This window comes from Bombina bombina, chromosome 3 (assembly GCF_027579735.1).
Source record: "Bombina bombina isolate aBomBom1 chromosome 3, aBomBom1.pri, whole genome shotgun sequence".
NCBI classification, from domain to species: Eukaryota; Metazoa; Chordata; class Amphibia; order Anura; family Bombinatoridae; genus Bombina; species Bombina bombina.
In genome coordinates, this window is record NC_069501.1 from 164,852,823 (window position 1) to 164,865,606 (window position 12,784).

Below are 12,784 nucleotides of genomic sequence, written 5' to 3' on the forward strand. Positions count from 1 at the left end.
AGGATCTTTAAAAGAAGTACTATTTTCCGTAGGAATAGTAGTACGTTTAGCAAGAGTAGAGATAGCCCCATCAACTTTGGGGATCTTTTCGCAAAACTCCAATCTAACTGCTGGCAAAGGATATAATTTTTTAAACCTTGAAAAAGGAATAAAAGAAGGACCAGGCTTATTCCATTCCTTAGAAATCATATCAGAAATAGCATCAGGAACTGGAAAAATCTCTGGAATAACCACAGGAGGTTTATAAACAGAATTTAAACCTTTACTAGTTTTAATATCAAGAGGACTAGTTTCCTCCATATCTAATGTCAACACTTCTTTTAATAAAGAATGAATATACTCCATTTTAAATAAATACAAGGATTTGTCAGTGTCAATATCTGAGGCAGGATCTTCTGAATCAGATAGATCCTCATCAGAGAAGGATAATTCAGTATGTTGCTGGCCATTTGAAATTTCATCAACCTTATGGGAAGTTTTAAAAGACCTTTTACGTTTATTAGAAGGCGGAATGGCAGACAAAGCCTTCTGAATAGAATCAGAAATAAATTCTTTTAAATTTACAGGTATATCTTGTGCATTAGATGTTGAGGGAACATCAACAGGTAATGAACTACTACTGATGGATACATTCTCTGCATATAAAAGTTTATCATGACAACTATTACAAACCACAGCTGGAGGTATAACCACCACAAGTTTACAACAAATGCACTTAGCTTTGGTAGAACTGTTATCAGGCCACAGGGTTCCAACAGTGATTTCTGAGACAGGATCAGATTGAGACATCTTGCAAATGTAAGAGAAAAAAAAAAAACATATAAAGGAAAATGATCAATTTCCTTATATGGCAGTTTCAGGAATGGGAAAAAATGCAAACCGCATAGCACTCTGACATAGAAAAAAAGCAGGAGGCAAAAAAGAATGGGGTCTTAAATAATGAAAATATTTGGCACCAAGTATGACGCACAACAAATAGAAAAAATATTTTTTGGAGTCAAAAACGTCCAGAAACGTTACACTTGCGTCATACATGACGCAACCTTGTAAAAGGACCCGGCGTCAACTAAGACGCCAGAAATGACGAAGTTGCATCAACGAACGTAACTTTGCGCCAAAAAAGACGCAATAAACTTTAGCATTTTGCGCCCTCATGAGCCTAATTCTGCCCGCGAATTTGAAAATGACAGTAAATTGAAAAAAAGACTATTCCCCAGGTAAGAAATACATTTTCCTAAAAAATGCATTTCCCAGATATGAAACTGACAGTCTGCAAAAGGAAATATACTGTAACCTGAATCATGGCAAATATAAGTACAATACATATATTTAGAACTTTATATAAATACATAAAGTGCCAACCATAGCTGAGAGTGTCTTAAGTAATGAAAACATACTTACAAGAAGACACCCATCTACATATAGCAGATAGCGAAACCAGTACTGAAACAGTTATCAGTAGAGGTAATGGAATATGAGTATATCGTCGATCTGAAAAGGGAGGTAGGAGATGAATCTCTACGACCGATAACAGAGAACCTATGAAATTGATCTCCGTGAGAAAAACCATTGCATTCAATAGGTGAAACTCCCTTAACATCCCTCTGACATTCACTGCACTCTGAGAGGAAACAGGCTTCAAAATGCTGAGGAGCGCATATCAACGTAGAAATCTTAGCACAAACTTACTTCACCACCTCCATAGGAGGCAAAGTTTGTAATCTGAATTGTGGGTGTGGTGAGGGGTGTATTTATAGGCATTTTGAGGTTTGGGAAACTTTGCCCCTCCTGGTAGGATTGTATATCACATACGTCACTAGCTCATGGACTCTTGCCAATTACATGAAAAAAAAGATTTTTACCTTTAAAAGCGAGACACGGTAATCTTGTTTTAGACACCATGTCAGCATTCCAAGATTAAAGCCATTATGCTCTTCTAGTCAGAATAGCTAAAAAACTAAATTTATGCTTACCTGATAAATTTCTTTCTCTTGTGGTGTATCCAGTCCATGGGTTCATCCATTACTTGTGGGATATTCTCCTTCCCAACAGGAAGTTGCAAGAGGACACCCACAGCAGAGCTGTCTATATAGCTCCTCCCCTAACTGCCACCCCCAGTCATTCGACCGAAGACAAGCAAGAAAAAGGAGAAACTATAGGGTGCAGTGGTGACTGTAGTTTAAAAATAAAAAACACCTGCCTTAAAGTGACAGGGCCGGCCGTGGACTGGATACACCACAAGAGAAAGAAATTTATCAGGTAAGCATAAAATTTTTTTTTCTCTTGTAAGGTGTATCCAGTCCACGGGTTCATCCATTACTTGTGGGATACCAATACCAAAAGCTTTAGGACACGGATGAAGGGAGGGACAAGGCAGGAACTTAAACGGAAGGCACCACTGCCTGTAAGACCTTTCTCCCAAAAATAGCTTCTGAGGAAGCAAAAGTATCAAATTTGTAGAATTTAGAAAAAAGTATGAAGCGAAGACCAAGTCACCGCCTTACAAATCTGTTCAACAGAGGCCTCATTTTTAAAAGCCCATGTGGAAGCTACCGGTCTAGTGGAATGAGCTGTAATTCTTTCAGGAGGCTGCTGGCCAGCAGTCTCATAAGCTAAATGGATTATGCTTCTCAGCCAAAAAGAAAGAGAAGATGCCGAAGCCTGTTGGCCTCTCCTCTGTCCAGAGTAGACAACAAACAATGCAGATGTTTGACAAAAATCTTTAGTAGCTTGTAAATAAAATTTTAAAGCACGAACTACGTCAAGATTGTGTAATAGACGTTCCTTCTTTGAAGAAGGATTAGGACACAGTGGCGGAACAACAATCTCCTGATTGATATTCTTATTAGATAACACCTTAGGAAGAAAACCAGGTTTGGTACGCAAAACTACCTTATCTGCATGGAAGATCAGATAAGGGGAATCACACTGTAAGGCAGATAACTCAAACTCTTCGAGCCGAAGAGATAGCTACCAAAAACAGAACTTTCGAAGATAAAAGCTTGATATCTATGGAATGCAGAGGTTCAAACGGAACCCCTTGAAGAACTTTAAGAACTAAATTTAAACTCCATGGCGGAGCAACAGGTTTAAACACAGGCTTGATTCTAACTAAAGAATGAAGAGAAAAGAGAAGTACTGGCGCTGACAGCTAAGGTATGTGATCCCAAAGTTAAATGAGTAATTCTCAATAGGTATGGGGGATTAAATACACCCAGATATAGGATTGGAGAATGTGTAGTGTAATATGTAAGTTATTACTAAAGGTATAAATATAAATTATAAGTGGAGTATATCCACAAGTGAAATCAAAGTTAATAAATCAAGACAGAGTGTTAACGATTTAAAATATACACATTTATTTAATACAATATGATAAAAGTAGGATAAAAATGCACACGTAGTGTCTAGTGTGATTGTTGACAGATATAAATACCTAGCTCTAAGGATGAGCTCGAACAAGCAAATTACAATAGGTAAGTATTTGGAAATATCTTAAACACTGGTAGTACGCTAATCCTAGATAAAAAACACAGTACAATAATAGTAATATTGCTCTAGCTAGAGCTAAAAGTACCTGAATGTAATTATGTACATAAGTGAATATAAAATGAAAAAAATGACAGACTGTTATAAAGCAGATACCAAGAAATGCTGGCTGACTGGACGTCCAGTTAAAAATAGTACATATAATATAAAACACAGAAAAAATAGCTGCCAATGGGAACAAAGGTGCTTGCTGCCCAATAAAACTACGGTCTATATATACAGACAGTGGCTAGAAAAAATGACCGGTCACATATATAGTGGAAGATATCAAGCAGGATTGCTGTAGGAAATGTGAACAGTTCACTCTCATATGTAGTTGATCTTGCTCTGGTGAGTAGTGGATCAAGCTCACATATGAGAGGGGTACCTGAAAGTTGCCGGCTCAATATCCGTTTGTGCGAATGGCTACCAGGAGCCGTGTAAATAATGATAAAGTGAAGTGGGAAATCCCCTTGTCAGAGCTTGAATCCTTTGGATCTTTACTCTCCTCTCGTGGACCGCTTGCTTTACCACTGTCCTCTAGGCTGACAGGTACGGTGCAGGCGCGGCTGTATCAAATCCTCTTGGCTGTGTTAGTGACGTCTCCGCTTACGTTTTAGAAGTTTTTGCGTGCGGTCGTCATCAGCTGGGCTTGAGTTGGAATATGTCCAAATAGATCCGCTCAAATTGCAGAGTTCACCAAGCGTCTTTAATTCACGCTTGAGATATGACAGTTCTTTTTTTTCACACACAAGAAAAGAACTGTCATATCTCAAGCGTGAATTAAAGACGCTTGGTGAACTCTGCAATTTGAGCGGATCTATTTGGACATATTCCAACTCAAGCCCAGCTGATGACGACCGCACGCAAAAACTTCTAAAACGTAAGCGGAGACGTCACTAACACAGCCAAGAGGATTTGATACAGCCGCGCCTGCACCGTACCTGTCAGCCTAGAGGACAGTGGTAAAGCAAGCGGTCCACGAGAGGAGAGTAAAGATCCAAAGGATTCAAGCTCTGACAAGGGGATTTCCCACTTCACTTTATCATTATTTACACGGCTCCTGGTAGCCATTCGCACAAACGGATATTGAGCCGGCAACTTTCAGGTACCCCTCTCATATGTGAGCTTGATCCACTACTCACCAGAGCAAGATCAACTACATATGAGAGTGAACTGTTCACATTTCCTACAGCAATCCTGCTTGATATCTTCCACTATATATGTGACCGGTCATTTTTTCTAGCCACTGTCTGTATATATAGACCGTAGTTTTATTGGGCAGCAAGCACCTTTGTTCCCATTGGCAGCTATTTTTTCTGTGTTTTATATTATATGTACTATTTTTAACTGGACGTCCAGTCAGCCAGCATTTCTTGGAATCTGCTTTATAACAGTCTGTCATTTTTTTCATTTTATATTCACTTATGTACATAATTACATTCAGGTACTTTTAGCTCTAGCTAGAGCAATATTACTATTATTGTACTGTGTTTTTTATCTAGGATTAGCGTACTACCAGTGTTTAAGATATTTCCAAATACTTACCTATTGTAATTTGCTTGTTCGAGCTCATCCTTAGAGCTAGGTATTTATATCTGTCAACAATCACACTAGACACTACGTGTGCATTTTTATCCTACTTTTATCATATTGTATTAAATAAATGTGTATATTTTAAATCGTTAACACTCTGTCTTGATTTATTAACTTTGATTTCACTTGTGGATATACTCCACTTATAATTTATATTTATACCTTTAGTAATAACTTACATATTACACTACACATTCTCCAATCCTATATCTGGGTGTATTTAATCCCCCATACCTATTGAGAATTACTCATTTAACTTTGGGATCACATACCTTAGCTGTCAGCGCCAGTACTTCTCTTTTCTCTTCATTCTCTACTACCCTTTGGTCCTTGTGAGAGGGACCATTTTTGTACTTGGCTGGTAGAAATAAGCGCTGATTCTTTCTTTTTTTTTTTCTCTTGATTCTAACTAAAGCCTGACAAAACGCCTGAACGTCTGGAACATCCGCCAGACGCTTGTGCAAAAGAATAGACAGTGCAGAAATCTGTCCCTTTAAGGAACTAGCTGACAATCCCTTCTCCAATCCTTCTTGGAGAAAAGATAATATCCTAGGAATCCTGACTTTACTCCATTAGTAACCGTTGGATTCACACCAATGAAGATATTTACACCATATCTTATGATAGATTTTCCTGGTGACAGGCTTTCGAGCCTGAATTAAGGTATCAATGACCGACTCGGAGAAACCACATTTTGATAAAATCAAGCGTTCAATCTCCAAGCAGTCAGACGCAGAGAAATTAGATTTGGATGTTTGAATGGACCTTGGAGTAGAAGGTCCTGTCTCAGCGCCAGAGTCCATGGTGGAAGGGATGACATGTCCACCAGATCTGCATACCAAGTCCTGCGTGGCCACGCAGGTGCTACCAAAATCACAGAAGCTCTCTCCTGCTTGATCTTGGCAATCAGACGAGGGAGGAGAGTAAATGGTGGGAACACATAAGCCAGGCTGAAGGACCAGGGCACTGCTAGAGCATCTATCAGCGTTGCCTGGGGATCCCTTGACCTGGACCCGTAACAAGGAAGCTTGGCGTTCTGACGAGACGCCATAAGATCCAGTTCTGGTTTGCCCCACAGTTGAATCAGCTGGGCAAATACCTCCGGATGGAGCTCCCACTCCCCCGGATGAAAAGTCTGCCGACTTGGAAAATCCGCCTCCCAGTTCTCTACTCCTGGGATATGGATAGCTGAGAGATGGCAAGAGTGAACCTCTGCCCATAGAATTATCTTTGAAACCTCCAACATTGCCAGGGGACTTCTTGTCGACCCCTGAGGGTTGATATAGGCTACAGTCGTGATATTGTCCGACTGAATCTGATGAACCTGACCGCAGCTAGCTGAGGCCAAGCCTGAAGAGCATTGAATATCGCTCTCAGTTCCAGAATGTTTATCGGAAGGAGGGCTTCCTCTTGAGTCCATGAACCCTGAGCCTTCAGGGAGTTCCAGACTGCGTCCCAGCCCAGAAGACTGGCATCTGTCGTCACTATAGTCAACTCTGGCCTGCGGAAACTGATTCCCCTGGACAGATGGACGCAAGATAACCACCAGAGAAGAGAATCCCTGGTCTCTTGATCCAGATTTAGCAGAGGGGACAAATCTGTGTAATCCCCATTCCACTGATTGAGCATGCAAAGTTGCAGTGGTCTGAGATGTAGGCGGGCAAACGGAACTATGTCCATTGCCGCTACCATTAGGCCGATTACTTCCATACACTGAGCCACTGACGGCCGAGAAATGGAATGAAGAGCACGGCAGGAAGTTAGAAGCTTTGATAACCTGACCTCTGTCAGAAAAAAATCATTTCTACTGAATCTATCAGTGTTCCTAGGAAGGAAACTCTTGTGAGAGGGGAGAGAGAACTCTATTCTTCGTTCACCTTCCACCCGTGAGACCTCAGAAAGGCCAGAACAATGTCCGTAAGGGAATTGGCGATTTGAAAAGTCGACGCCTGTATCAGAATGTCGTCTAGGTAAGGAGCCACCGCTATACCCCGTGGCCTTAGAACCGCCAGTAGGGACCCTAGAACCTTCGTAAAGATTCTTGGTGCCGTGGCTAACCCGAAGGGAAGAGCCACAAACTGGTAATGCCTGTAAGAAGGCGAACCTGAGGAACTGATGATGATCTCTGTTAATGAGAATGTGGAGATAAGCATCCTTTAAGTCCACTGTAGTCATATATTGACCCTCCTGGATCACAGGAAGGATGGTTCGGATAGTCTCCATCTTAAAGGATGGGACCCTGAGAAATTTGTTTAGGATCTTGAGATCCAAGATTGGTCTGAAAGTTCCCTCCTTTTTTGGGAACTATAAACAGATTTGAATAGAAGCCCTGCCCCTGTTCCTCCCTTGGAACTGGGTGGATCACTCCCATAACCAGTAGGTCTTGAACACAACGTAAGAATGCCTCTCTCTTTATCTGGTTTACAGATAATTGTGAGAGATGAAATCTCCCCTTTGGAGATGAAGCTTTGAAGTCCAGAAGATATCCCTGGGAAACAATCTCTAATGCCCAGGGAACCTGGACGTCTCTTTCTCAAGCCTGGGCGAAGAGAGAAAGTCTGCCCCCTACTAGATCCGGTCCCGGATCGGGGGCTACTCCTTCATGCTGTCTTAGAGGCAGCCGCAGGTTTCTTGGCCTGCTTCCCCTTGTTCCAAGCCTGGTTAGGTCTCCAGACTGGTTTGGACTGGGCGAGATTTCCCTCTTTTTTTGCATTAGAGGAAACGGAAGCTGCGCCACTCTTGAAGTTTCGAAAGGAACGAAAATTATTCTGTTTGGTCCTTAACTTATTGAACCTATCCTGAGGAAGGGCGTGACCTTTTCCTCCAGTAATATCAGAAATGATCTCCTTCAGACCAGGCCCGAATAGGGTCTGTCCTTTGAAGGGGATGTTAAGAAGCTTAGACTTTGAAGTAACGTCTGCTGACCAGGACTTAATCCATAGCGTTCTACTCGCTAAAATGGCAAAACCTGAATTTTTAGCCGTTAGCTTGGCTAAATGAAAAATGGCGTCAGAAATAAAGGAGTTAGCTAACTTAAGAGCTTTAATCCTGTCTAGAATATCGTCTAGCCTCCACCTGTAGAGCCTCCTCAAGAGACTCAAACCAAAAAGCCGCTGCAGCAGTAACTGGGGAAATGCATGCAAGAGGCTGGAGAATAAAACCTTGATGTACAAAAATTTTCTTAAGGAGACCCTCCAATTTTTTATCCATAGGATCTAGGAAAGCACAACTGTCCTCGACGGGGATAGTTGTACGCTTAGCTAGGGTAGAGACTGCTCCCTCCACCTTAGGGACCGTCTGCCACGAGTCCCGTATGGCGGCATCTATGGGAAACATCTTTTTGAAAGCAGGAGGGGGAGAGAACGGCACACCTGGTCTATCCCATTCCTTAGTAATAATTTCCGAAAACCTCTTAGGGACTGGAAAAACATCAGTGTAAACAGGTACTGCAAAGAATTTGTCCATTTTACACAATTTCTCTGGAACCACAATGGGGTCACAGTCATCCAAATAAAGTCACTAAATACTCCCTAAGCAATAAGCGGAGGTGTTCAAGCTTAAATTTGAATGCTTTCATTTCAGAATCAGACTGAAGTAACGCCTTCCCTGAGTCTGAAAAGTCACCCACCGATAGAAGCTCATCTGCCTCGGCTTCTGAGTATTGTGAGGGTATATCGGACACAGGCATTAAAGCGTCAGAAAGCTCTGTATTAGTTCTAGCCCCAGAGCTGTCTCGCTTTCCTTGTAGCCCTGGCAGTTTGGAGAATACCTCTGAGAGGGTAGCATTCATAACTGCCGCCATGTCCTGTAAGGTAAAAGAATTAGACGCGCTAGATGTACTTGGCGTCACTTGAGCGGGGGTTATAGGTTCTGACACATGGGGAGAGTTAGATGGCATAATCTCCCTCTTTTCCGTCAGAGAATCCCCTGGAGATAAATTTTTAAGTGCCATAATATGGTCTTTATAGTTTATAGAAATTTCAGTACATTTGGTACACATTCTAAGAGGGGGTTCCACCATGGCTTCCAAACATATTGAACAAGGAGTTTCCTCTATGTCAGACATGTTTAACAGACTAGTAATGAGACAAGCAAGCTTGGAAAACACTTTAATAAATGTGAAACAGTAATTAAACAAAAACGTTACTGTGCCTTTAAGAGAAAAAAACTAGAACTTAAACTGCAAAACAGTGTAAAAATACAGTAAAGTCTTTGCAATTTTTACAGTGTGTGTAAGGGACTAAAGCAACATTGCACCCACTTGCAAATGGATGATTAACCCCTTAGGCCCCAAACCGGATTGAAAAACCTTAAAAAACGTTAAAAGTCAATTGAGCACCTTGCCACAGCTCTGCTGAGGCTCCTACCTGCCCTTAAATACGATTTTGTGCAGAAATAACCCCTTTGAAATGGTCCTCAGATGCCAGAGGACTCCTCTAGGGAAGCTGGATGTCTCAGTCTGTATTAATACTGCACAGTTAGAGTGCTAAAATAGGCCCCTCCCACCATGTACTGGATGTCAGAGGGGCCTTAAGAAAATACTCCTGGGAGTATCTGACTAGCCATGTGGAAACTAGGCCCCAAATAAAAGACTTATCTCCCTCAGAGAAAAAACGTCCCGCAGATAGTCCAGAAGCCTAGTTTGTAAAGTCCTTTTAAGTTTATTTGAAGGCGGAATAGCAGTCGTAGCCTTCTCTATGGCAGCAGCAATAAAAACAAATTATGCTTTCCTGATAATTTCATTTTCTTCCATGGAAAGAGTCCGCAGCTGCATTCATTACTTTTTGGAAATAAGAACCTGGCCATCAGGAGGAGGCAAAAACACCCCAGCCAAAGGCTTAAATACTCCTCCAACTTCCCTCATCCCCCAGTCATTCTGCCGAGGAACAAGGAACAGTAGAAGAAATGGGGTGAAAAAAGGTGCCAGAAGAATAAAAAGATGCCCCACGTAGAAAAATGGTGGGGAGCTGTGGACTCTTTGCAACGGAAGAAAAGGAAATTATCAGGTAAGCATAATTTATGTTTTTCTTCCTAATTGGAAAGAGTCCACAGCTGCATTCATTACTTTTGGGAAAACAATACCCAAGCTTAAGAGGACACTGAATGCCAAAACGGAAGGGTACAATAGGCGGCCCATTCTGAGGGCACCAAGCTTGAAACCACTAACCAACAAAAACCCTGCTTCGTCCAAAGCCGAGAATTTTTTTTAAAGAAAAGGCTCCAAGGGCACTGACCCGCAGATAGTCCAGAAGCCTAGCTAGAGACCGCAAAATCGGACTCAACTGAGCCAACATTCATCCAGGAGACACCGTCGCCCAACAGACGGTCCCTCACCAAGGCATAAGGCAAGAAGATCCGAAAGGTCCCCACAAAATCCATAAAAAGAAAAACCCCAATGGCGAGCCCAGCTCACAAAGACCCAAATGGGTCCTGACAGACAAGGGGAGGCTATGCCCAGACCAATCAGAGGTTTAGGACCGGGCCTCGAAACAGAGAAACCTCTCTCTCAACATCATGCAAAAGCACCAAAAGACAAAGTCCTCGCATTGTCAGAACTACGAATACTATAGTATTCAGACAAAAAAAAAAATGTGCAACAGACCCAGACAAAGAAACCCGAGTCAAGAACAAGCAGCCATCATTAGGATGACACAGATGAAAACTTGCTGAGAAGTAAAAAACGGCCAGCAAGAGAACAGATTGCAAAAGGAGAACTCTGAGACAGAGAGGCACACTTTCAGGCAATCGAAGCCGCTAGATCTACACACAGGGCTAAAAAAGGGGAAGCACATAACCTCAACGAGACCCACTGCACCCCCAAGAGAAGTTACACTCAGAACCCGAAGGTGAATGGTAACCCGGGACCCTCAGCTTGTAAACCCAGGGGGCTAGCTACAATGCCAACCTAGATACTGAAGATGCCAACGCATCTCAGAAACCACTCCCAACCGGGCCAGCCCAAGTATCGGTAGGTCCTGAAAACAGAACAGAAGAACCCCAACACCAGCTCAAAAAAAAGCAGAAGAATGGCCACAGCGATCCAAAAAGAGCACCGGTGCCAACCCGACTCCTTAGAAATAGACAAGGCTGTAAAACCAAAGGAATCGAACAAAAGGCCCACCATAGTCTTGACATAGAGCCGGCAAGACTCCAGATGGAACGTAACAGAGAAAAACACCCCTCTCTGAAAGGTTAACTCTCAGTTCCAACCTCCTGAATCCAAGAGACTCCGTAGAAAAAGGACCAAACCTCCATAAGAAGGAGAATAAGCCCCCCACCCTAAGAAAAGGGATAAGGCCAAAAAGGCAGAGCACCTGCCCACAAGACACAAAGCCACAGGCTAAAGGAGAGATCAATCTCCAACGCAGATGAACTTGGAAGGAATCCCCCTGAGGAATTAGCTTGCTAACAAACATCCAATGTGCAATAGCTGCAGCAGAGACACTGCAAACCCATTTGCCTGCAGAGCAGTGAATCCATAAGGTTACCACAGCAAGCTGACCAAGGGAAACCGACCATAAAGGCGTAAGTCCAGCCCAATGAGCATCAGCACTCAGACAACCTGGCCAAACGTGACCAGGTCAATTAATCCAAGTAAAAGAACATAGCACAAGTTCCCAGGAACTGGGGAACCCTGAACCAACCCTAGAGCCAAAAAGTCCGGCAACAACTCCACAAAGGAAAACACTGAGCGAAGCCTCAGCAACCGGAAACACCAGGGAGAAAACAGATCCGAGTCCCCAATTGTTTAAACAAACAATATCCGAGAACTTAACACCCCGACCACAGGGAGTTCAATGCAATACCCAGATCAACACAGATAACGAGATACCTCGCAAGTCCCGACCCAAGGAAGAGACCACCCCCTGCCAAAGTCCAATGCTCCAAAAGGAGCTAAGGTGTTAAGTCGTGCAATGACACTAGAGCCCATAGACTCTCAAACAGCCGCAGGACAACAAGCAAGGGGATACCCCGAGGCCAAAATCACTCGAGCAAAGGCTAGTCTCCGCATTACCTCTATACAATCAGAGGATCATAGAGAGAAAATGACACACAGCATCCCCAGCTCCAAGCAGAGCCCAAGGAGACCACGCCCAGTGCCCCTAACAGGGAACGACCATATCCCGGAGGGGAACCCAGGTCCCTAAAAGACACCCAACTCACATGGAGACAACATAGTTAGACCAAAAGGTCTCATAAAAAACTGCTAGACAGTACACAGTCAATGTGCAATAGCTGCAGCTGGTCACATTCTGCAACCCATCCGCTGCAAGGCAGCTGAGCTACCCAACTAACTACTAGCTGCTGAGAACTAAGTCCAGAAGGACAATTCCCAAGGCTTCAAAAGAACTAGGCGGCAAGAGGGCACAAGCCCCCCACTCCACTAACCCAGTCATCCAAATTGAAGGCTATAAGGACTAAGACAATCCTTCCTGCCTCACGGACCCACCAGTCCTCTAGAATGCTTAGCTGAACACAGACGATAACATGAGCACTCTGCGCCTCTACCGGAACAGCCAAGCAGAGCGGCGCCATGTGTCCGAACAGCAACCAGACAGAACTGAACCCAAACAGGACCAGCCTGCAATCTGGGTCCTAACTGTCAAGCCGTGCAAATCCTCCCTCTTCGGGGGTTAGGAGGACATCCTATTGGATGAAA

At 43.1% G+C, this 12,784-nt stretch overlaps 1 protein-coding gene across 1 annotated transcript in view; it reads right to left on the minus strand.

Moving 5' to 3' along the window:
• GBE1 (1,4-alpha-glucan branching enzyme 1) overlaps positions 1–12,784 on the minus strand; it is a gene marked incomplete in the record, with an annotated part of 419,714 nt that overhangs the window by 119,265 nt on the left and 287,665 nt on the right.